The sequence below is a fragment of the Aotus nancymaae genome, unplaced genomic scaffold (genome assembly GCF_030222135.1).
Source record: "Aotus nancymaae isolate 86718 unplaced genomic scaffold, 86718_ANA_hifiasm-v0.15.2.pri h1tg000029l, whole genome shotgun sequence".
Classification (NCBI taxonomy): domain Eukaryota; kingdom Metazoa; phylum Chordata; class Mammalia; order Primates; family Aotidae; genus Aotus; species Aotus nancymaae.
In genome coordinates this window covers 34,641,795-34,669,579 of record NW_026988442.1, presented here as the reverse complement: position 1 = coordinate 34,669,579, position 27,785 = coordinate 34,641,795, and positions in this window count along the sequence as shown.

The following is a 27,785-nucleotide window of genomic DNA, read 5'->3' as shown; positions in this document are numbered from 1 at the left end:
ACACGCATTGGTTCCAGGACCCCTGACAATACGTAAATCTGAGGATGCTCAAGTCCAGTGGTCAGCCCTGTGGAATCCACAGGTACAAAAAGTCCACCTTTCTTGTCCACAGATTCTGCATCCCACCATCACTGTGTTTTCCACCTGCAGTTGGTTAAATCTCCAGAAGCAGATGGGGAACTGTGGATAAGGAGGGCCGGCTGTGTATATAATTAACTGCCAAGTGCTTGGAGAAGAGGAATACAGCAGCTACTAGTCCAGTTTGGTCTCATTGTCTTGACTTTTTGCCACTCCTTTAGTTCTCTTTCTACTTTGCAAATAATTCACCAGTTTCTTGTCTCCTCACAAAGCCAGATTCTCTGCTATGTCAGAGATAGTCAAGTGGATACATGGTTTTAATCAGACATCGTACATACTGGGTAGGACGGACTGATTTGAAGAAAACACTTTAAGGATGGCAAACACCTGGCATACGTGGTAAATTGCTCTACCTGCACCCATGGCCGGCACTGGTAGTCGGTCACTGCACTTTCTCCTGTTGAGCTTACAATCATGACTATTATCATCACTTTTTTTTGAGACAGAGTCTTGCTTTGTTGCCCAGGCTGGAGTGCAATGGTGTGATCTCAGTTCACTACAATCTCTACCTCCCGGGTTGAAGTGATTCTCCTGCCTTAGCCTCCCGAGTAGTTGGGATTACAGGTGCCCACCACCATGCCTGGCTAAGTGTGTGTGTGTGTGTGTGTGTGTGTGTGTGTGTGTGTGTGTGTGTGTGTGTGTGTGTGTGTGTGTGTGTGTATTTTTTAAGTTATATGTCATTTAATCACATCTATAATAAATGTTACGATGGAACAGAAAAAATTATCTAATTCATTGTTCATATAAAGCACTGAGACACTAAAAATAACAAGTCCCCAGTGAATATGAACATGGAGAGAGAAACTAAACTAGAAATTTCATTAACCTTCTTACTAAGTCACACTGGATTATTTCAATATAAGGCGAGATCCATTAGACAGGTCACACTGAAAGACGTAAATATGTAAAGGCATAATTAACATAACTCTCTTGTCCCAGCCACTTTAGGGCAACAAACTCATGTTGGTTACTACTATCCACATACCAGTTGCATTTCATTGTTTTTTGAAATTTATATAAAAATTTTATTGAGGATCTGAAAAACAATTCCTAAAAGATTGACTTTTCCAGAAAACCAGCTACACAATGCATTGTGTCAATATGTTAAAACGTGCATTAGACACAAATACAAAATCTATGAATATTTCATTTCACTTTACAGTTTCTTACACCTTCTCAAATATAGGCTAAAAAATCAACTTCACCTTTCAGAGACCGTTGGCTGGATCAGAGGAATGAGTGTATCGTTAGGAAAAAAAAAACCCACATTCCCTTCCTATGTGGGATGCTTGACCCATTTCCATTACTAGCTTGATTCCCAAAAGCTACTGAGTTTGTTGCTCCTGATATATTCCTATCTCTTCTCATTTGACAAAACAATTTTTTTATCTTAGGATTTGAACAATGAGAACACATGGAAACAGCGAGGGGAACATCACATAGCTGGGCCTGTCGGGGGGTGGGGGACTAGGAGGGATATCATTAGGAGAAATAGCTAATGTAGATGACAGGGGGATGGGTGCAGCAAACCACCATGGCACGTGTATAGCTATGTAACAAACCTGCACATTCTGCACATGTACCCAAGAACTTATAGTATTAAAAATATATATATGTAAAATGCACTGAACTAATTCAAACTGTAAGTTAAGAGTAAATAAAAGTATATATAATAACAACAATAATTTTGTAAAAAGCATACATAAGTTTCTCGTACATTTACTTGCTAAGGGTGCTAGTATTCTCAGAGAGTTAAAAATAGGAAAACATTAGAGAAACATGATTAGTTACACAAGTCCCAAGATTCTAGAAAATGAAACTGAACATATTTCTCAGAGGAGTCATAACTATTCTTGATGCTAACAGCAGATAAAAATTTCTCACATGGATGCTAAAAAAGAAAAAAAAAACCGTGGAATATACAAAAAAATGTCCTGAATAATACCTTCACAATGAAGAAGAGGACTATTTCTAGAATACTGTTTCATTTAATCTCATAAAATAAACCAGTTTCATTAAAGTGCCTTGGAGAGAGGATAGGTAATACAGCACTGTAACTGAAATCACCACTAATATATTTTAATCAAAGAAACAATTATAGAATGCCTGTGATCATAGAAATCTGTTGTTTGTGCTACTTAGCATCCATTTGCCTTGCTTCTGTTCAGAATGTGCCGTATTCCCGTAGAGGCACCCTGCCCTGATTCTTGGTCTATATACTTTGAGTGACACTGTCTCCACCTTTAGTTTCAGAAGAGGTTTTGTAACTTGGGCATGGCCAATTACAACATCACATTCCTCTGAAATTATGAGCGTTATTTTCCAAAAGCCTGTTAAAAAATTGAAAGATGTATATAAAAATAATGACTTTGTTATTTTTGGTCACGATTACAGAGCAGGCTGGTTGTCTGAGTTTAGAAGAATCCCTGCCTATTCCGTTGATTGACCTGAATGCATGGAATTTCTATTCTTCATTCCCAATGAACAATGAATCTTTCGACATTAGATTGTGTTCCCACTGGAAATACGGGTATTGTTCCAAAACATGGGGACAATATTTTGGATAAGGTTTGAATATGTTTTTTTATTTAAATTCATTTCTAGTAATTCTCTTTGCTTAAGAGTATAGTATACATGCAGGATGACTCTGTCATACTCATTTAATATTTTTTCTACATCTTCACAATGTAATTGACTTACAATTAAAGTTTATGGGTCATTTTCATGCTTCTCTAGTTGAAGGGGAATGTAATTAGATTTAATTGAAGTTGATTCTCCAAAATGACACCCCTAGATTTAGCAGACAGCATACACATGGCTTATTCTTCTCTCTCTGAGCACATATACATTAAGTCATTTAATAGAAGAAGTTACACATCGAAAGCTTTCAAAACAAAGTTGAAAAAAATAGAGTATGACAGATTCCTCCCTTTATTTGTTAAGCTTACTGAAATTATGTCTGATTTTCCAGGACATGGCCTGATAAAAGATGTCTCATGAAAGTAGGGAGGTGGGGAAGAAGCAAGGGAAAAAAATCTTATAACTTTTATTTTTCTCAATATTTTCCCATAAGATAATGAGATTGGGCTCAGGGAGAAGTTTTATACCTTGAATATACAAGGTTTGCCTAAAGACTGATCTGTAGGTGGCCTTGACTGTACCAATTACGTTGTTTATTAGAGAAATAATGAAAGATCAACTTTAGAATGATGCTTTTAAAATTACCTGCTCTTTGTAAAATATGTTTCCCAAATTAGCTTGGGGAAAGTAGTTTGTAACAGCTTTAAGAGCATATTAATGAAAAGAAATTAGGCAGCTAAATAAGAAAAACGGTAAGCTTCTTAGACAATAATCTGGTGTTTAATTGTGGCCAGCTTTAACCACAGGCAACATTAAAAGATTGAGCAGGCAAAAACTTTGAGGTATTATCAGCTTGTTGAGGTTTTCATCAGCCCAGTGAAAATTAGAATCTTGGCAATTACATAGTTAATCTCGTCAATGTGGATAGTTCAATGAGATAGATCAAGATGAGACAATGATTTATTTGTATTACTTGCGACTGAGGAACCTCTAATGTACAGTTGAATTATCTATGTTGACTAAATGAACTGGAAAATTGAGCAACTTTAAATTTTTTTGTTATGTAGACAAAAAATTAAACATACTCGCATGTCATCTGATGGGCTTCTGTTCCATCTATTCGTACTTCTGGTCCTTCATATTTGAAATTGGTTATGACTGAGCTACCACTAAGAGGCATCTACTTCCAAATGATTTGCTTGTTTACATGATGAGAAGGGATATGATTGGCACAGTCATAATCCCTTGAAAGATTTCCACATTTGATCAATGACCTGGGTTTTTAAATATTGGTAGATTATATTATGTACTATATGACTTTGGATCAGATCAAAGACACAGCTAGTTTTGGGGTTGTAAAACAGATATGTAACTGTAAAACAATGTGAGAAATGAAGCTGTCGAATTAAATATTTTCCTGTTGAAGACTTCCATTTTAAAAATGCATTTAAAGGGTAGAGTTTCAACTAGGATCCCAAGCATAGAGGAATACATGTCAAATGTAATATGGCCCATGACAGAGCGTTAACTGTGAGAAATTTTAATTCTATTTGTACATTTTCATTTTTATACATTCTCTTTCACATAAGCAAGAATGATTTTATAAAGGAAAAATATTTTTAATCTGTTCTCTCTTCTCCCTAAATGGATGTGGTAGAGGGGGCAGAGATTTTATAAGAAAATACTTATTTTGTGACCGGGCGCGGTGGCTCAAGCCTGTAATCCCAGCACTTTGGGAGGCCGAGGCGGGTGGATCACGAGGTCGAGAGATCGAGACCATCCTGGTCAACATTGTGAAACCCCGTCTCTACTAATACAAAAAAATTAGCTGGGCATGGTGGCGCGTGCCTGTAATCCCAGCTACTCAGGAGGCTGAGGCAGGAGAATTGCCTGAACCCAGGAGGCGGTGGTTGCGGTGAGCCGAGATTGCGCCATTGCACTCCAGCCTGGGTAACGAGAACGAAACTCCGTCTCAACAAAAAAAAAAAAAAAAAAAAAAATACTTATTTTGTAAGCTTGGATTACAATGCAAATCGTGCAAATTATTATACCACAGCTAATAACAAAGGCAATGAAGGGCGCATTGGTTGAGCACCTACTGTGTACTAAGTGTTCTGCATTTATTTTTTACAATCCTCAAAATGACCTGGCAAGATGTGTTTTATTGCGCACATGTTACTTTTATAAAGCCTTCAGTCTTGAATAGATTATATAATTGGCCATTATTACTTAACAAATACCTGGGTGAGCCCTATTTGCACTTGTGTTTGCGAAAGTTTGACATACACTCTTTTCTATCCAGGGTACTATTTTCTGTTCAGGAGGAAGTGACTGTTTCTATTCAGATTGAAAGCTCTAAATACACAAATGAATTATTGTGAATCATTCATTTATGAAATGAGAATTTTATTTATATATCACTTTAAATTTTAGCAGCCACATCTACTTTATAATAAATGACATATAACATTTCTTAATAAACATAGAATTGAATGCTGAATTCTATCATATACATGATTTTGGCCTTATATGTATGATCGTATCATTTTATTACTTTCTTTCTGCTGATTTATATGCTGAATGAAAACGATATTTTTCTAATATTGGATTATTCTTGAATATCTGAACTAAAACCTGCTTAGTTCAATGTATTATTTTTAAAATGTTATGTGGAATCTATTTGCTGATATTTTGTGATTTTTCAATCAATATTCATGGGTTTGGTTTATAGGTTCTGTTTTCAGTGCTATTCTTGTCAAGCTTAGGTTTCTGTGCTACAGTGGTTTTGTAAAAAGAGTTAGAAAGCATTAATTCTAACTTTATGCTTTAGGACAATTTAAAAAGCTCATGAATTATCTGTTTCTTGAAGGTTTATATGAATTCATGCATGAAATTGTCTGCAACTTTATTGAGAATTAGATCTTTGACAACTTTCTCAATTTCTTCCTTGGTGTAGAGTTTATTGAAGAATTCTATTTTTTGTTGGACCAATTTGCAGTATAGTACTTTTATATTTATAGAAAATGGTCTATTCACATTCTCAAATTTGTTAGCATAGATTTGAGCAAATAGTCTGTTAAATGTTAATCAGTTCCATTTTCCTAATAAGTTTGCATATTGATCTATTCTTTTTTGTAATTGTTTATTCTTATTTTAAAAATTATAAATTTTTCAATTCTATTTTTCTATTTTCCAATGTATGCTTTCTCCTGTAATGATTCTGTTTTCCTTTTCAATTATTTCATGTACTTGTCAATTTTACTTTTTGTCTTTTTCAATAAATGAATCATGCTTTTATATTGATCTATTTTTCAGCTTTCCTTAGCTTTTTGAGTTTTTATATTTTTTTACATTGAATACACTATTTTTCTATTTTCATTGTTTTTGGTAAGGAAAACATTTATAATTCTGAATTTCTTTTGAACAAATTCTTTGGCATCATTCCATATTTTTTATACAGGGAGTTTTCCGTATCATTGTGTTTTAACTATTCAGCAATTGCACTTCTGATTTTTTTCTGTGTTTCAAGAGTTACTCAGTAGAAATTATTTTCTTTTAAATTCTAATTAGTCAAGTTTCAGTTTTTTCATTTGTTTCATGTTTCTAGTTATATTGCATTTTTGTCAGAGATTATGGGCAATTATATATGTCTAATTTCTATTCTTTGGAATTTTGAATTTGTTTGAAGTCTAATTTGTGGTCAATATTTGTAAATAACCCATGTACACATAAGCAGTTGTATTCTCTGTCTATACAAATATAATCTACATTTATGGACTATATTATTCAGATTCATCTATATTTAACTTTTGTATCTTTGTGCTTGTAAAGGATGAAATGGTATGATTATGTTCACAATGGCTAATATGTTTATATGATTTTGTGTTTGTTCTAGATCTGGAATGTCTTATTATATATCTCAGTGTGTGAGATTCTTATGACTGGTAATAACACGATGGCTTCAACTGTGCATGGCCTTGGCATTAATAATACTGGGAGGTGGTGCTTTCCTTTTCATTTATCTTCAAGTCTTCATTATGATCGAAGAAAATCTGAACTTTGTGGCATCAGTAGATTTTTTCCTAGAGAAGAGCAAGACTTGGTAAGAATATTGGGCCAAGTAGAGTTGTTGTGAGAATCTCCTACTTGCTCACACCCATACACTTTCCATTCCTCTTGCCTCTGCTTTCTGCCCCAGGAGGCAGACAAGTATGTTCAAATAATAAGACATCCTTGTCTTCTGGTTTTCTATTGGATATCACCAACAGGGCAGTGGCAAGAGATTCGGTAATTGCTAGATCCTTCTCTCTGGGCCACTTAGGGTTGGCTTCATTTTTTTTTCCTCCAAATGCAATAGCTTGTAGGAGCCAGGCCTCCTGAAAAACTGTCCATTCTGTGTTCTTCCTGCGAAGGGTGGCTAACTATCCCCAGCTGCTGCTATTTCCAGGGCATCACACTATTCCTTGTCAATTTCTTTATACTTGTCCCCACCGGTCCAAACCTTTGTAAATAGTCGATTTTCAAAACTACTTTTGTCTGTTTCTTTCTGAGACTTTCAGTGACCCTAACATCTAGGGAAATTTCCAATTTTTATTTTGTGGAATAGTTATCTTCTTTTTTTTTTTTTTTTTTTTTTTTTTTGCAATACAGGTTGATTTTGTAGTTTGATAGTGATATATTGCTTCAGTTTAAGCTGTATCTAATTAATCTAAAATAATTCAATTTCAAGGAATCATATAGAGCAAATTACAATTTAAATTTTTGAAGGGATAACAAAAACTTATGAAACTAGTCTATGAATTATCCAAGTTTTAAAAGCACTGCTTTATACCTCTCAAAGCTACTTAATTTAGTTTATATAGTTTATTGCTCTTTTAAATCATTAATATAAATTGCCTTTCACTTTAATAGTTTCTTTATAATGCAATCAGTAATATCAACTCTGATGCTATATAATCCCAATATTTTTCTATTTCTGTAGTATATGTTTGTTCATTTTATTTTAAAACAATTTTCATTACTTTGATTTGCTATATATTTTATTTTGTAGTATATTTTGATTTTTTGACTCATTATAAAAGTCTTTTTAATGAATATGTGATTCCTACTTATGTTTGAGAGATTGCTCTTATTTCTGCTGTAGACTTAGCATGTTTCCTTTTTTAAAATGCTATACCCTAATTTCAGTATTTAACTTTTGTTTTATATCTTTGTGATTTGTGAAGCATGGAATAGTATGATGATGTTTACAACCACAGTGTGTTTATATGATTTTTGTGTTCGTGCTATTCCTGGAAGGTTTTGATACACTTCACAGTGTTTGGGATTCTTATATCTGGTGGTGATAAGAGGGCTTCAATTGTGCATGGGCAATTATTTAGTATTAATAATGTTACTTATCAGTTAATTAGTGTTTTTCCTCATGTATCTCTTTTAGCCTTTTGAAAGTATTTTAATGTTACTTTTATTTCCTTAATTGGCATATTTTAATCCTATATTATTAAATAACTTCAAAACGAAATAACTTTCATTGCTTCCTTTTGTACAACAAGAAAAACAAAACAAAACTCAGGCAGCTAGTGCATTTACCTTCCATATTCTCTTCCATCCTCCTGACTTTTTAAGTATGTTCTGAGATTTATGTCTTATTGTGGCCTTGGACAGGCATCAAACATTTCTATGCCTTGCATTCTTCATCTGTTAATAGTATCGCTATCCTCACAGCATTATGGAGAAGAGTAAATGAGTTTATCCCTATGAAGTGCTCAGAACACATAATAAGTACCATAATAGTGCTAGCTATTGTTATTATTGCAGCTACCCTGATGGTATTATAATTCTTCTATAGCATGAAGCTTTTCTTTTAGGAATGATGACCTTAAATTATTTAGACCCAGGCTGTTCCGAATGCTAGGTACTACTGAGCACTTAAATTGTTAACTACTTAACAAGAGGGTCTCTGACTATAATATACACAACACATTTTGAAGATGTAGTACAAAAAAACAAAGAATGTGAAATATCTCATTAGTGAATTTTTAGATCTATGATGTTAGCCTGCACCATCTCTCTATTGTAGAGACGCAGTTCTATTGAGTGAGGGCCTATTCTATTCCATGTGCTGTGCCCTTTGCATGTAGATCCACTTCCAGGCAAGCTGTTTTGCCAGTTCATAGCTATGATGTTGGCTGGTGATTAGACTGCAGGCAAAGATGAATAGCATTCAGTCTCTAGATTTGTGGATGATAAAGGAAGAGAGTGTTACCTATCGCATTGGGAAAAAAATGTGATGGAGACTAGGTGGTCCTGGGTGTAGGAGTTGGGTCTGTGACTTCCTTATCCCCAAGTCATCTAAGAGATAGGTCAGTGGCTTCCTGATCTCCCACTATTTTCCAGGGGTTCAGTTTCTGTGGTGTCCTGAGAAGTATGTTCAGAAGCTTCCATGAAGCTAGATTCAACATAATTGGAATACATTTTAAGTCCATCATTTTATACATTAAATCCTTTTGTGTTTAAACCAGTGGCTTTAAACTGGGGGTGATTTTGCCCCCACCGATGGATATTTGGTAAATCTGGAGATATTTTGGTCATCACAATTGGGAGAATCCTACTGGAATCTGCTGGGTAGAAATCAGGGATGCTGCTCAATGTCTTACAGCACAATCCCCGCAAGTGAGAATCACTTAGCTATACTAGCGATCATGCCAAGGTTGAAGAACTCCAGCAGTCATTTTGGGAGTACTCACCCCAATGAGAGAAAGTGCTTTCTAGAGCAGCAGTAACAATGGTTAAAATGTGTTTCTACTGTAGTCATTCACAAAACAGGTTAATAATTAGTGATAAGGACAGGAGGCAAGGAAATACTGGGTAGAAGAGGGTGGTTCCCCAGCAAAGACCCCATCCTCAAGCCTGGAATCACATGGCCCTAACTGGGAACAGGCATTCCTGTTTTCAGGCCCAAATGTTGCCTTTTCTAAGACCACTCTGGCCCACCACACCCCTATCCTGTACCCATATAAACCTCAAGCTCCACAGCAGAGGAACAGAAGAGTAGCAGAGCAGCAGAGAAGGAGAGAAGAGAAGGAAAGTCTGAATGTTGAGAGGAGTTCGACTGGGGATGGTAAAAGCAGAGATCAGCCACGGGATGACTGAATGGCAGGGGAAGATCATCTTCCCACTGTATACCCTTTCCAGCTCCCTACCTATCCTGCTGAGAGCCACCTCAATCACTTGGGAAAGTCCCTGCATTCACCATTTCTCAAGTCTGTGTGACTCGATTCTTTCTGGACACAGGACAAGGACCTGGGTACCAGGAGGGCAGGGTGTAAAAAGCTGTCACCCTGACTCCACTGAGCTGGTTTAACACTTAGCCATCTGTGGATGGTAATTGCTAAAAAAGCATTAATTCTAACACACCCCTAAATGCTACCGTGGGCCTGTGGCCCAAAAGTCCTCTCCTGACTCCCTCACCTGCCTGTCTGCATGGTCCCCTTCCTCTAAAGGGTTTGAGCATGCCGCACCCCTGTAACAAGTTCTGCAAGAAGGTCGGGGAACTCTCCCATTTCATTAGAAAATGGGAAGTTTTGTTTTTCTTTTCTTCCCAATTGTCACAACTGGCAAATTTCTGTGGACACCAGCCTTGCACTTCTGATTTCAGTTTGCCTGGAAAGAGCACCAGAGGGTTTTTAATATATGAAGATTAAAAATTAAGCAGTAAGAGGACTTCCCTATGGGACGGTAGGGCATCTGTGTCCTCTGTTTTAGACACAGGAGACAGAAAATTACATGATAAACAGTCTACTGGAATCGAAGCATATTGGTTACATATACAGATGCTTCAATGTGGAAAGAGATTTGTTGCAGCTGAGGTATGTTTCTGAGACAGTTTATGAGACACAGCACAGTCATCTGAAAGGTTAAAGAGCAACAGGCCAGGATCAATCCCTACTAAAGCCTAAAAAAGCAAAGATTAATTCTTTGCTTGCTGAAATATCTTTTCTTTTTTTTTAATTTTATTATGGTATTTTAAGCACATAGAAAAGTATAGCGAATAACATAAATAGGAAAATATATTTTTTCAAAAATTCTCTTGTCTCTTGAAAAATTTTTTTTTCATCATTTCTAAGAGTTTAGTGAGAGGGAGAAATTGTGCTCAGATCTCAGATTCCCATCTTGAAACTTGAACAGTGTCATGACATATGTCCTTCTTAGTTCATCTACATATTTTTTTCTTATACTTTTAAAATTGTAATCCCTCTTTCTACAAAAAAGGAACAATGACATATTTGAGGTTTTATTTGCACAACCAGGTATATTATCTTATTCTGCTCATGTGCACAAACCCCTCTCCATGCAATGTTGTTTTAGTAATGCTTTCTAGAAAATACTGCTTACACGAAATGTGTTAAAATGCCTTAGTTGACTCTGATTCTTCATTTGAACAATTTTGAAATAACCCCAGTAAACAGTCTGTTTAAAATGCCTTAGTCTACCCTGACTCTTCATTTGAACGATTTGTATATAACCCCAGTAAATAGTCTGTCAGTTGCAGCCCAGGGAATACATGAATGGCATCTTGATGACGTCTTAATCAGAACTAACTGTATCCCTGCTCATGCCCCAGCATATCGAATTGTTGTCTCTGAGATCATGTATCACTGCAGAATTTCATATTCAGCTTTCTCAAGCCTCTTTTCTTTAGCACTTTTTCTTTTCATCAATATCACAGGAGATTTTGTGTGTATAATGTAACTGTTGAAATCACAGTACTGTATTTTTGAAACTAAGTATTTTTTACTTTGTTAAAATCATATTTACATAAGACAAAGCAGTGCCATTATTTTTATTTCAGATCAAATCATAACAACAACCAAAAAGCATATTTTTACCTGTCTTTTGCTAAAACTACTTTCAAATAAAAACAGTTTTGTCAAATTGAAAAATAAAGAATACACATATGCCTGAATCAGACTGCCTATGTGTACATATTTGTTCAATAAAATTCATGAGAAAGCATACAATATATCAGGAACGATATCAGACTTGTTTACAAAAATTCTGTAAGTGGGTTTCTAAGATCAAACTCAGTGTTCCTTGAATCAGTGGGATGTTGCATATATTATTTATCAGCTAATTCCCAAGAACAATCATAGAAGGCTTGATCTTACTGCCTTCCCAGCCCAACTTAATCTTAATTCCTACTGCTTTCCAAGCAACTTGTAGGCACTTAAGTGCCACATAACTAAGCTGTGATTAATTAGGTAATAAAACATGCTGCATTCTCTACAAGCTGAACAGAGGATGTGCCTTCCATGTCCTGGAAACTTTGCCTTTGACTTTGTGTTTTGATGTCAAGATACCTGTTTGATTTTACCAATTTAACAAATTCACTTTTCTTTTTTAAAAACAAAGTGGTAAGTTTGAATGATTCTTCAAACCATAAGATTCCTTGTGTACGCAAGACAATTGGACAGGGTATAATTTCTATGTCAATGATGTCTATATTTAAAATTGTCTTATCCAAACACAAGGAACATAAATACAGAGTATTTGTAGTTGGCTCTCTTGATCAAGGGTATACTAAGAAATGTTTATTGTTTCTGCTGCTTCTAAAAAGCAGAAAAGAAAATCACCCTGAATCCATAAGCACTAACTTATTAGAATAATTACAACTCCAGGCTTTTCTTCTCCATTTAAGTGATTCTGTGAATAACCTGGTGACCAGTTCTTTATCGGAGGGAGAGTTTCTTAAAAATACCCATTCAAAAAAATTAGCAAAACAAAACAAAACATGGGTATTAGGATTTGTAAAATTTAAAATGTAAAGTGGCTTGGAACGTATTTGAAGAAAGATTTGCATAACAGTATATTGCTCAGATCAAATTGTGAAATAAACTGTAGCTTTATTGATGATTATGCCTTTTCCTCAATGGGCCAAGCAACATTTTCGTTTTCCTAGTTATGTTTCCAATGTTGATTGAAACACACTGGCAGTGAGAATCCCCAGTGTGGGCTCACTTGTGGGGTGGAGTTATGATGGGAGACTCTTGTCTGCAAGTCCTGCAATTATTTTTTTTTTCTCTTTTTACCGTCCAAAGAAGATGCTAGGGGTGTTCCTGTTGTATCTCTTTGGGACATATTCGATTTCTGCACCAGCTGTTGTGGCCATTTCCAACTCACCTCCTACCGAAAGTGTCCCACCTGAAGCATGCCCCTGTACTCTGCAAATCAAGCTCTAGGGCTGACCTGTGAGTCTTCTGGGCCCATGGGCAATCACAGCTGGCAAGTATGGGAATGAGGTGAGAAGGATCTAATGCCCCACGAGCAAATTCAACCCAGGGGAGGCGGAAGCCAGAGGATCAATGCTCAGTCTCCTGTCTATTAGTTAGTCAATACCGAGAGATCCTGAAGGAATTCATCTGCTTTTCTCACAACATCACAGGCAACTCATTCCTATGTTGGGCTGTTTTCTCTTCCCCACTTCGTTCTATCTCTCTCCTATTTCTTACATTTCCCTTCCAAATAAGCCATCTGCCTCAAAGTTCTTGCTGAAATTCTGATTTGGGGGGAACACAGACTTAGAGTCCCTCTGAAGATATAGGTATCATCATCAGCTGTCAGGAGTGATAATTCTATAAGAAAGAAGAGTGATGGATTCCTGATAAGACAGAGGCTTAGATGGAGCAGTTAGAAGCTGAGAAGGATCTCAAGAAAGTATCATGAAAATTATATGTAATTATGATTATAATTTTCTTTATAGAAAATGCTTTTTTTGGTATAATAACAATGATGTGTTATGATTAATGCTAACCTAAATTAAATGTTTTTATGTTCTAGACTCTGTGCTAAACACTTAAGATTCTGAGTGTAGATTGTTTGCAAAATAGTTGCAATAATTGCCCAACCTCTACCCACATCTTGGGAGGTCTCCTCCCGTACCGACTCTGGGATTGGTCGTGTGATTTACTTCGGCAAATGAGACAATAGGAAATGTGACGTAAGTAGAGGCTTGGAAGGTGCTTTGCATATCTGGACTTGCTCTCTCCCACTTTACCTGGATCCCAAGGCCACCATGAGAATGAGCCTGAAATCGTCTGCTAGAGAAGCCCTATGAAGGACAAGCAAGGTATCTGAGCCAGTAACCTGCCAATTATTGGACATAGGAGTGAGACCATCTTCGATGAACTGACACGGATGTGTGAGAAATAAATGTTTATTGTTTTAAGGTGCCAAATGTGGGATGATCTGTTATGCATCAAAACCTAAGCAATACAGATGTCCTACTTGTTTTAATCCTTGCAATGCTTCTACAAGGCTATTGTCACCCCTATCTTACAAGTGGAAAATTGGACTTTGAGAGTTTATTTCCTCCAAAGTCACATAGCTAGTAAATGGCAGAACAATTTAAAAACTAAGTTTGCTTGATCCCAGAGCAAACTATCTCCCTAACATTGGCATATGGACCAAGTGTTTTTAATGAAGCCATTGATTAAATAATTAATTCATTCATTCCAAAAACTCTTTTAGGACCTACTTTGTCTCAAGTACTGTGTCAGAAACTGGTAATACACAAATAAATAAGACATAGTTTCTGCCTTCAAAATAAGCTCCGAATTGATTAAGGAAGCAGGTATGCACAAATAAAGGCAATACAATGCAGTAACAGGTATTTCAGAAGTATAACAGGAACAGACTGATGGTATTGGGAATTAGCACATGTGGGGACTTCGGGGTAGAGCATCTAATAATAAATTGAAATTTTGATGTTCCAAATTTACTTTGAGTAAATTACTTAAAATTACTTTGGATAATTTTTAAAAGTATTTCTTTGCCAACCTCTATTCTGTTAGGCATTTCAACTTTATCTCTGAGGACTAAAATAAAAATGATCTAAATGCTTTTCACTAAATCTTATTTTACCTGTGTCCACTAATAATGCTCCTTTCTATACTCAACTATACATGCATATTTTATATTTAATTGCATATCAAATTCTAAGTAAGTCCTTCAAGTGCATTCAGTTTCTGACTTAAAACTACTGAGAATGAAAATATTCTCTCTATTGCAACTATTTTCTTAGCACTGATGAGTTCAGTTCCCACAGCCATGTACAGTAACAGCCATGGGGGTTATTGTAACAGAAGCTTGAAGTGTTTAGAGAACACAAGAGTGTCTAATTTCTAGTGGAATATTATACAGCCACTAAAAAGAATAGGGAAGATATTTAAGATTGCAATATAGCGAATATTGCCAAGTGAAAACACTGGAGAAGTTCTACTAAAACAATAATCAAATGTGTATTTTCTACACACACACACACACACACACACACACACGCTCACGTTCTTGGATTTGAATCTAATCCTATGCTTTTAACTGCTCTGCTGAACAGTGTTCTCTAGCCCTCAGTAGACTTTTTCTCTTACCTTTCTCAGGGGCACTGCCTAACTCAATTAGATGTGTGCTTGCTTTGATCAGTCTGTTAAACCGTAAAATTCTTGAGTTCCTATCTGCTAGATAAAATCGTGCATTAATGAGACCTGGAAGGAACTGATTAGGAAGTGAGAGGAGGTACATAAAGTCCGGTGAAACAGGCTGACTGAGATATTTTTTTGACCTGTTTTTTTAAATGCCTGTGGTGTCTGCTTTTCACCTAGGAAAGGAGGAATTAGAATATTCTCTTATGCCCTGAACGTCTGCCTTACTTCATAACTACTAAGATTGTTAGTCTTCTTAATTAAAGTTTTTGGGGACAGTCTGAAATTCAACCACCAGATATGACACTGAAACTATGGCAAAACCATCTGGGGTTGTAATAAGCCAACTTTTAAAGTAAAACCCAACCAAATGCTGGGTGCTACCTGTCCTTACAAGAATTGGGCAGGTTGTTTAATCTCTCTTAACAGCAGCTTTTTCACATGTCAGGTTCTATATATACGAATATATTTTTAACTCTATGCAGTTCTATATCTACATGTAATAGTAGTTTTAAAGAGAGTTTTTCTCATTTTAAAGAGTGATTTTCTAGAATAAGTCAGAGAGATTATCTCTGCTACAGTTTATCTTTTTCTGCTGAATTTCTTCTAGGATATTAATTTATTATGTGAGCACCTACCCCAGGACGGCTGGGCCTTGGTTGTGTTGGATAAATACATAGATGTGATCCCTACCCATGTAGAGCTCCATTCTAGGCTGACAACATACAAAGTATTACACTTAAAGAGGATGGCAGCCACGAAAAAATGAAGCTTAGGCCTGGGTAATGAGTGGTGACTCCTCAGGGAAATGCCCTTTGAAATGAGTCCTGAAAGATGAGAGATCCCTCAATAAAAGGATACCACGAAGTTAGCTCTAAGCAGAGGGGACAGCCTGTGGGGAGGACCTGAGGGACAAGAAAGGACCTGCTCTGATCTTGAGGCAGAGAAGGTGCCCAGTATGACTACAGCAGGGGCCAGCAAATGTTTTATGTGAAAATCCAGGTAACAGTTGTTCCAGTATCTGTGGGCTATGAGGTTTCTGTTGCAATGACTCAACTCTGTAGTAGTAGAATAAAAGCAGCCATGAACAATATTTAAATGAATTGAGGTGGCTATGTTCCAATAAAACTTTATTTACAAGAATAGGCAGTGGCTGGATTTGGCCATAGTCTTCCAATCCCTAGACAAGATACTGAGGGAAGAACTGCCAGCACATGTCGGATCTTGAATTGGAACCTCCTTGGTGGAATGAACGAGGTACATCCCTAACCAGGACGTCCTGGAATGGAATATTTCCTGCCCGTTGCTGGCTTAACAACCTTGATTTTCATATTATCAAGGAGATTACTGGGGCCATATGTGAGGGCAGTTATAAGGATTAAGTGAAACAACACGTATGCCTATATAATAGACATATTCAACACAGTCCACAAATCTCAATTCCCTGGTAGACAATTTGAGTTCTATTTTGTCTTGAAATATAGGAATTGAGGTCTTATGCTTCCAGAGGACCTTGCAATGTGTCTTGGAGATGACTCTGAAACTCACTCGGGCCCTGTGGGCTTCTTCATGGATTAGCAGAAAGTGCTGGTTGCACATTTAACCTTTTTCATTACCTCTAGAGAAGTGATGTAAACGTTTTTCTTTTAATTGCACAGCACAAATTTAATTTAATAACTCTTCCTATGTTAATTTAGTGATTTGAAAAAAGCTGAATTTTCTTTTTAATTAACTGAGAGCAGAGGACATTTTACATTCTATGTCAGGAGGGGGTGAACATTATTGTTTGTAATTGGCAAAAATGAGGAAAAACGTTCTACCCATGAATGACATTACAAGGGTTACTCCTGTTTCAATTTTGCTCCCCCAACACCATAGAACAGCTGTATACAATATGAAGGGATTTTAAAATATAAGATGGAGAAAAATGTTTTTTAAGATATATACTGTATGTATATGTAAATTTTCTAAGGGGATAACTCAAGTTGTGTGTGTGTGTCTGTGTGCGTGTGTACCTACAGTTGTGTGAGGGCGTGTGTTTTGAATGTAACTATCACTACCTTGCTAAAATGAGAAAATGTAAAATAATTTTACCACGTGCTTGTTAGTAACTTACTGAAATAGCTGCAGGCAGGCTCAGGAATTTTATTCCTAATTTTATTCCCTAAATGACAGAATTGAAGACCCTGTATCTACCAGAAGTGAGAGGAGAGAATTGCTACTAAGGCTAGTGGGGAAGGGCAGGAACTTGGTGAGCTTCCCTGTGTCTCACAAAGACACCCAGTGACCCACAGGTCCGAGCTGCAGCAGTGGCCTTTGTTCCCCCCGCTGCACAAGGTGCTAGAGTTCTTAGAGTTGTTTCTCATTGAGATTTGCTGTTAGGATGAAACCTGGGACTGTGCATGCGAGGATAAGATCAATATTTAGAAAGGGATCAGAGTCATTCTGGATTGAAATCCAAACAAGCATTGACTTATTTTTTCTTGTAGGATTATTTAAAAAGATTTGCACACGTGTATCAAAGCTTATTCAACCCATTCATAAAAGTATCACTTGGGGTTCTTTTTAGAATTAAAGATTTCATTGCCTTATGTCCTAAGATTCTAATTTAGTGTAATTTAGTCCATCCAAGGCAGGACCTAAAGATCAGAATTTATATTAAGTACTTGGATAATTCTCATCAAGGTGAGCTATGTGTTATGCTTTGAGAAACCCTGAGAGTAGTAAGTTGACTTGAAAAATAGCATAATTAAAGCCAACTTATTTACAGTCTTTTTTTTTTTTTTGCCAAATGATGAGAATATTTCAATATATACACATAACATGCCAACCTTGAATCTTCAAGAGATAGGCCCAAGTCATCTTTTTCACAAACACAAAGGATCTTTTTTAGCATTAATTGGCCAAGAAGGAGGGGGAGTCCACATGGCTACCTTGGTGTAATTGACGCCCACTGTTGGCTTTTTTACCTCAGAACAGGTGTAGACATCATGAATCATCCCTCTTGGTTTCTTTTGGCATTTTGCAACTGATTGTTTTAGAGGCCAAACTGTTTGTGAAAAATTTAACTTGTCATTCTGTCAGAAAGCTTTTAGGAGGATATTTGACATTTAATTTTTTTAAGTCAATAATCTAGGTGATTCTACACACATTTCTTTGGCTATTTTGAACATGTATGTTCTGTGAGAAAACATTTTCAATGAAGATTTAGCAAATATCTCGACATATAATCCCCAAAACTCTGGTTTCAAATGCAATCGTATGGGTGCTGGAAATGTTGTCTGTCATAAACTAATTTAAGAAACTATATTTTGATTTTTCTATAGAAAATGCTCATGCCTGGAACGACACACATATGTTATTGACTATGAGGAAAATAAAATGTTGCTAAAAAAATTCTAGAGAATGAAAATAATAATACTGAAAGCTACCATTATGGCAATACTGTTGCCAGCTCTGTCTTCTACTAAACTAGTTAATACATGTAGGGCACTGTGATCAATGCCCTACATGTATTAACTTGTTTAGTAGAAGGCAGAGCTGATAGAGAGGTCTCATTGTAATTATTTGTGGAGGTGAAACTGAGTCTTAGAATGTTAAATGCAATTACATATGTGGAGTCTAGCTCTCACACTCACCCTGTTAATTATGACACTACCCTCAGTGTTTGCTGTTGCCTGGCTTTTTTTACTGCTTACAAACCACACAAATTTACAAAAGTCAAACCTCCCTGAATTATAATTTCCATCTCCAAATTTAAAAATGAATACAATAAGCCATTTTAGTGGGTTAAAGAGTGACTGCTATTAGAGAATGTAAATGCTTCATGAAGTTCCACATACATATAAACCACTGAGAACAATACCAAAATCATTGTGATATTGTCTTAATAATATGGGAGCATCCAGCATCAATTCCTGCTTTGAGTCCGTTTATCCACTTGACATTCAACCACAGTCACACAAAAACCTGGCTTCATTGGAGGTAGCTGGTGGTGCAGGCAGTGGGGATTTTCAAAGGTCAATGACATGATCCCAAGCTGGTCATCGATATGACTGACTTAGTTGGAGGTAACTTCCTTTGCTTCATCCTCTTCCCCCAGGACTTTTGTTTGACATGTGTATGCAAGTATTTATGAACAAATTTACAGCTTCAGATAAGAACAGGGATAATGGTCACTCTCATACCGGTATCAGAAAACTTAATTCTGACTGTAACTTCCAGTTTTCTTAAGAACAAAATGAATGAAGCTGATTTTTTGGAGCCAAAAAGATGAAATTGAAAAGAACCTGTTTCTGATTTCCCAGAGGTGCTGCATCAAGGTGCTCTGCACTACGGCTTTTAAATTTCCTGTGGCTGTTGTTTACATGTTTGTTTCCATTCTGAGCATTGTTCTGTATGTTGAGCAGAACTCAGCCATTCAGAACACAGGATTGATTTCTCTTTGGCCAAGTGCAAAGTTTGCTGTTGTTGTTGTTGTTTTTGCAAGAAAGTAATTATTTTCTAAAAGCGTTGGAGTGGGCAATTAGAACCACAGTTAACTAGCCAGGTGTGTGGGCTTCACATACATCAATTTGTAAAGCCTTCATCTTGCATTTATTGATTTGAAAGCAATGTAAAAGAGAACATTTGAATCTCTGCCTTTCTTGAGACCCCAAAAAATGCTGCTCCATAGAGGGAAGAAAGCAAAAAATTATATTCATTGATAACCTACTAAATTCCAGAAGCTGTCCCAATCAGCTAGGGATTTGTTCAATAATCACGTTGAATATTTGCTGAATGCTTACATATGCCAAACAACTTCTAGGCATTATCTATAATTCTCCCAATAACCCCATGAGGTCAGAATTCTTTTTTATCTCTCCTTTACAAAAGAAGAAAAGGGACTGGTGCCCAGAGAAGTTAACTAACTTACCCAAGTCAAGAAAAGTCACAGAGCTGTGATTTGAACCCACTCAGCCTGCTGCTGGGCCTATTACATGTTATCATTATTTATGTACCAGAAGCCTGCTAGAGAGAATAATATAGGAAAATACACAACTGAAAGCCATTTAACAGAAATTATTAACAGATATTTTATATTAATCAATTAACTACATATTTTCATCTTGCAATTTTAGAAACAGCCACTTAACACAACTGTCAAAAAAGAAAAGAGGAAAAAAAAAAGAAAACGTCAGGGCCAGGTCACAGGCCAGATGAAATAGTCCCACTCTCTTATAACTTTGTAGTGGATATCTGTTTTTGCTATTATCCTTCTTTCTGTAACAGCACCCTGAACCTTTTGGAGGAAACATTAGTCCTCTGTCATCAATTTACATGGTTTGAATGGAGACCTAGGCCTGACTAATCAGAGTAATTTTATCTTCCTGATTGATTCGATTGGTCCAGGATGGGCACATGATCTAAGTCATTCAATCACAGTGAATCATGGGCTTTACGCTTGCTTGCTATGGCTTGGACATGGTTTGTCTTTACCAAAACTCATGTTGACATTTGACCCCCAGGGTGGCCATGCTGAGAGGTGGAGCCTAGTGGGAGGCAGTTTGGGTCACGGGGATGGATCCCTCATCAACAGATCAAAGCCCGTTCTTAGGGGTGAGTGAGTTCCTGGTCTGGCGGGTATGGACCAGTTCTCATGAGAGTGAGTTGTTAAAAAGTGTCTCCCCTTCCTGGTTTCTTTCTTGCTTTCTCTTTACCCAGGTGATCTCTTTGCACATACCTGCTCCCCTTCCACTTTCCACCACTACTGGAAGCACCATGAGGCCCTCATGAGATGGGGCTCCCAATCTTAAACTTTTCAGCCACCAGAATTGTGAGCCAAATAAACTTCTTTTCTTTATATATTACCTAGCTTCAGGCATTCTGTTATAGCAACAAAGATGGACTAAGACAATGCCAGGGCAAAAGAGAAAGCACACTGGACTGACCAGACACCGCCACTGGGAGCCTGAAACTAAAGCTGACAGAGTAGAAGGCAGAGCTGATAGAGAGAAACAGATTTGCAATGAAACCATTTCTATCTTGTCTTTTCTACCCGTAAGTACCTTTTCACCTGTAAGTCCAGTCTGACAGCAGTCTTAATTGCAGACTCTAACTTCACATAATAGATTCACATTTTGGGTTTAACCAGGTTGAGTTGGGTTTTTCCGTCACTTGTAACTGGAGGACTCTGGTGTATTATTGCATCTACCCCATCCAAACTGGGAGGGACAGTGGAGACACACAATGAACTGTGAACTTCCAATCTGCATACTTGTGTTTGACTCTCTTCTCCATGATTTTTTGGCTGCATGACCTTGGGCTGATCTCTTAATCACTAACCATGTCAGTTCCCATTTCTATACAACATGAAAGCAAAATTCATTTCCCTAATGCTGAAGGTGGTGTAAGAACCACATGATTTCAAAAAAGCACTTTTAGAACAGCAAAGAACAGATGTCAGGGTTCTTATATACAACCTAGACCAATAAGGATTAGAAGATATTGCTCAATCTGGCCCTACAGGTTCCAGAAAAATAGGAAAATGATGATGCATATCTTATTCTAAGATAAACTAGCATTTCCTGTTTCCATTATTCAATTACAGGAAACGTAACATTTATTTGCAAATGCAATTACAAAGTTTAAAATCTAAGCCTTAAAATCATGCTCTATGAAAATGAATGTCAATCTTTATGTAAACAAAGAAAGACTAAGAAAAAAATTTCTTACTCATTGATGACTATGTTCCAGATCATTTTGAGAAATGACACCTGAGTAGTTTTGAAACAACATAAAAATAACACACAACATGCATTGAAAGCAAAGTGTGGCAAGTCAACTTAAATATTTTTCAAATGCAAAACAATCCACTGCCACTCATTAAATTTTTCTTGTTTGAAGGAAGAATAGAGTGCATTTTGATAGACAGTTATTCAGCTTACTAGAGAAATATTATAGATGACATTCAGCAGAGTTCATTTAAAATGTTAACACACACACACTCAAACATATATATATATACACACACACACACACACACATACATACACATATAAAAGTCCTCATGAAATGGCTATGCATGGTAGATACATATGTGTACTTGTTAACTGGTAAGTTCCTAAGTAGATTTGTATATCTCAGCCCATGTCCACTGAGTTCCAAAGTAGATTTGCCATTGGAAGTGAATTTGTGGATATGCTAATTGAACAGACACAATACACTACCTTTTACACCACCCAATGCCATCAGAATGCTGTCTAGAGCTTAACTTCACCTCCTGACTCCCCCAAAATAATGCTTACTATTTTAAGTCCCCTGGGGCTAAGGCCAAGGTTAAAAGATATATTATTAAATTAGAAAAAACTGAAAGAAAAAATGTTGCTTACTAAACATCTTCATATACTTCAACTGTGAATCATCCCAGTCTCTGCCTCCATTATCTCTTACCTGGACGTTTTGAGTAGCCTTTGTGCTCTGTTTCTACACTGGAAACTCTAGTCTCATGTTCTTCAAAGTAGTATTTTTTTTTTTTTTTTTTTTTTTTTTTTTTTTGCGACGGAGTTTCGCTCGTTACCCAGGCTGGAGTGCAATGGCGCGATCTCGGCTCACCGCAACCTCCGCCTCCTGGGTTCAGGCAATTCTCCTGCCTCAGCCTCCTGAGTAGCTGGGATTACAGGCACGCGCCACCGTGCCCAGCTAATTTTTTGTGTTAGTAGAGACGGGGTTTCACCATGTTGACCAGGATGGTCTCGATCTCTTGACCTTGTGATCCACCCGCCTCGGCCTCCCAAAGTGCTGGGATTACAGGCTTGAGCCACCGCGCCCGGCCCAAAGTAGTATTTTTTAAACAAACCAGATGATCACACTTTCTAGGCTTAAAACTCTAGGATGACTTCCCATTTCATATATACAGTGTCATTATCAGGGTATATAAGACTTCATCTGGACCCTACCTGCAATCAGCCTCTCTGTTTGGTTACATGGTGCTATTCCTATTGATCCCACCTCAGGAGGTTTGCATTTAATCATCTTCCTGATTCAAAAACTATCCCCAAATATATCAATGTTGCCTTTTTCCTTAATACATTTAGACCTCTCTCCAAATGTTACCTCATCAGAAAGGGAAGACCACCATATTTACTTGACAACTTTTTACCCAGCATTCATTCATTCATTCGTTCATTATTTATTTATTTAGAGTCAGATCTATTTGTTTGCTTTCTATGACTTTCCAGTAGAATATAAACTCACCAGAATGGGTTTTGTTTTGTTCTCTATTAGGATACTATGTATCAAATGTAGTAGGCACCTAATAAATATTTGTTGGATGAAGTAATGTTATTATATAGGTAAATTTAATTAGTCTCATCTAAGAGTGAAAGGTCAGTTAATTTAGGGTGATTTAAAAGTATACATACTAGCATTATAACATAGTGTATTCATTAATGTCTTGCTTTTTGGTTTTTATAGATCTGGGTTAAAATTCTGGCTTTCTGCATATTAGCTGAGTGACCTTGAACATGTTACTGAAACAATCTCAGCTTTAGTCCACTAATGTAAAAAATGTGGAAGTGCAAACTACCTCATAATAAATTTAAGTGATAGAAGCTATGTGTGTTATTCTAAACATTCAGGACATTTCTAGAATAAAGTAATGCATACTCATACACAGGTAAACACACACAATACTAGTGTACTTTTGTTCTATGATTACTTTCAGAAAACAACTATAACCATAAAGAATTATAAGGAAAAAAATTAAACTCAACTGGCTTTTTGTATCCAGAGACTGCCAACACATATTAGTTTCCTTTAAATATTTTACTTTTAAAAACTAACGAAACAGAGATCATGGTGAAGAGCATATTTAAAGTATATACATTTTACCATGAATGCTTTCTTATTTTATGAACTGTATCTTTAAAGCATGCTTCTAAATGGCTACATATATTTCCAGCATAGTGATGTGAAAAAGTAATTGATTTAAAGAAAAAAATATATAAATAGGTATCTTGTGTAATACATGCTTATTTTTATAAAAGTAAATATAGATTTCTGAAAGATAAATACTCCTAACTCCTCATTGAGAGATCATCTTTATTCCCTTTTTTATACACAGTTTATTTCTTTTTTCTTTTTTTAAAAGAAAAATGTGATCAGGCCTGGTGTGGTGGCTCACACCTATAATCCCAGCACTTTGGGAGGCCAAGGTGAGTGAATCTCCTGAGGTCAAGTGTTCAAAGACCAGCCTGGCCAACATGGTGAAAACTCATCTCTACTGAAAATAGAAAAAATTATCTGGGCATGGTGGTGGGCACCTGTAATCCCAGCTACTCTGGAGGCTGAGGCCAGAGAATTGCTTGAACCCAGGAGGTGGAGGTTTCAGGGAACCGAGATCATGCCATTGCACTCCAGCCTGGGCAACAGAGTGAGACTCTATCTCAAAAAGGGAAAGGGAAAGGGAAAGGGAAGAAAAAAGACAAGAATAGAGAAAAGAGATGTGATTGGAGTGTACTGTGATAAGTGTATACATCCATTTACAACCTGTTTTTCCCCTCATATAAATAATCACACTTTTATAATACCAGTTTTTTTTTTATTGCATTTTAGGTTTTGGGGTACATGTGAAGAACAGGCAAGATTGTTGCATAGGTACACACATGGCAGTGTGATTTGCTGCCTTCCTCCCCATTAACTATATCTGGCATTTCTCCCCATGCTATCTCTCCCCAATTCCCCACCTGCTGCTGTCCCTCCCCTATTTCCCCCCGACAGACTCCAGTGTGTGATGCTCCCCTCCCTGTGTCCATGTGTTCTCATTGTTCAACACCCATCTACGAGTGAGAACATGTGGTGTTTGATTTTCTGTTCTTGTGTCAGTTTGCTGAGAATGATGGTTTCCAGTTTCAGCCATGTTCCCACAAAGGACATGAACTCATCGTTTTTGATGGCTCATAATATTCCATGGTGTATATGTGCCACATTTTCCCTGTCCAGTCTATCATTGACGGGCATTTGGGTTGGTCCCAGGTCTTTGCTATTGTAAACTGTGCTGCAGTGAACATTCGTGTGCATGTGTCCTTATAGTTGAACGATTTATAATCCTTTGGATGTATACCCAGTAATGGGATTGCTGGGTCAAATGGAATTTCTATTTCTAGGTCCTTTTATAAATGTACAATGTTCCCTCCTGTGTATATACCATAACTTACTTTTTAATAATCTATGATTGAAGATTTAAGCATTGGAGTGAAATGATTAAAAGCAGAGGCTTTAGAATCAGAAAAAATAAAAAACAGTCCTAAAATCATAGTTCCGCTACTTTAACTTTGGGATCTTGTGCAGGTTTCTTCACCTTTAGAATCATAGTTTCCTTTGTTGTAAAAAGTTAGGATCTGAGATACTTATTTCTGACTCATATACATATTTTGAATATTAAGGGAGAAAATGTGTGAAAAGCATTTAGCACAGTAAATGACACATTTAGTCCATGTGGTTGTCATTATTATTTAATATTATATTCATTGTCATTATTTTTGGCTCAACATGTGTGCATATGAGAGAGAATTAAAGAACACAACACATGTGGGATAGAAAATGCTTTCCCATTGGAGTAAATAATGACTAGCATGGTAAAATGTCCACTGAGCCCTTTGCCAAGGTTTTAAGGCACTAGAAGGAGCCAGCCCTGCCTTTCAGAGCTGAGTCCTAGCTCCACGGGGCTACATCTCAAAGATTCTAGATTCTGTAATCCCAGTATCTTTCTCACAATCCCCCAGCCCTAGACAGTGTGGCTGCACCTCCTGCTTTTTATGGGTGCAGTTAATATGTCTGCACTACCTCGCTGTCCCCTTTAGATTTCCAATTTTCTCATACCATTTAAGCTAATTCCTTGTATTAAATTCTGTTAAAACAACTTGTATGATTCCTGTTTTTCTCTCTGTACTCTGGCATATACATCTTCTTCATGAAGGATAGCTCTCTTCCCACCCATAACAATAGTGGTCTCAAAAATCACAGCAACCAGTACAGCCAGTGATGTCCAAAATTATACTATTTTAATGCAATGCTTTTTGGAATTCCATCCTTAACTTTCCTTTTATCTATATTCCTGTCACTTCCACATATGTATTTAATATTTTAAAATCAACTCATTTGATTAATGCAGTTATTTGATAAGAAAATGTCATATCACTCCTGGAAATAAACTTGCCACAGATGAAGGATACTCATTATCATGCATTAGGATAAAGATATGCCTTTAAAAACCAAATGCTTAAAAATTATCTACATTCCTCATCATTTTGAAAACAAGCATTATCGGAGGAGGTTTTCAAGATGGCCGATTAGGAGGAAGTCGGGATCGCAGCTCCAAACGAAGGCGCAGAGGGTGAGTGGACGCCGCATTTCCAGACAGATTTTTACTGACCACAGATCAGGGGATTAACAAGAGGAGGAGCCGCACGGGTCACCAGCGCCGCTGGTTTGAGCGGAGCGGCGCGCCGCTCGGCCTACGCCCTGAGGTGGGGGGCGGCAGATCCACGTACAGAGCGAGAGAGACTGAATCACCTCTGAGCCAGCAAGGGGAGCTGAAGCAGGGATTCAAGCCAGGACACTCCCGGGCAAGGGCGCACCACGAATCTCAGAGCCGCTGCTTTGGCTGATGCAGCGGCTCACAGGGCAGCGGATTTTTACTGCCCACAGACCAGGAGATTCACAGGTGAAGAAGCTCCACGGGTTGCCAGCGCCGCTGGTTGGACTGGCGCGGCTGCTCTGCCTGCACCCGAGGCAGGGAGCAGCGGCCCCTTGTGCAGAGTGAGCGAGACCGGATCCCCTCTGGGCCAGCAAGGGGAGCTGAGGCAGGGACTCAACCCAAGAGTTTCCTGGGCAAAGAGGACGCCTCCGGAAACACGGCTGAACACGGGACGGTCCAGCTCTGTGGAGGAGGGGTGTCACCCACCGGGAAACACCCTGCAGTTCCCAGGACAATTTGCCCACAGCAGCTCAACGAAGCCTCTGCAGGCTGAGTGTGACTAGGCTGCCACCTTGTGGGCAGGGAAAACCATTGCAACAGCGGAAAATCATAACACCCTAATTCCCTGGGACAGACCACCTAGGGGGAAGAAAAGGGGGTTTATGAGTTCAGCTACTACAGACTTAAAATTACCTAAATCAGAAAGACAGCAACTACAAAGTCGATAGGTGGATAAATCCACAAAGATGGGAAGAAACCAGCGCAAAAAGGATGAAAACACCCAAAACCAGAACACCTCTCCTCCTACAAGGGAGCACAACTCCTCACCAGCAAGGGAACAAGACTGGATGGAGAATGAGCGTGATGAAATGACAGAATCAGCTTTCAGAAAGTGGATAATAAGAAACTTCCGTGAGCTAAAAGAACATGTTCTAACCCAATGCAAAGAAACTAAGAACCTTGAAAAAAGATGACGAAATGTTAACGAGAATGGACAACTTAGAGAGGAACATGAGCGAATTGATGGAGCTGAAAAACACAACACGAGAACTTCGCGAAGCATGCACAAGTTTCAACAGCCGAATTGACCAAGCAGAAGAAAGGATATCAGAGGTCGAAGATCAACTCAATGA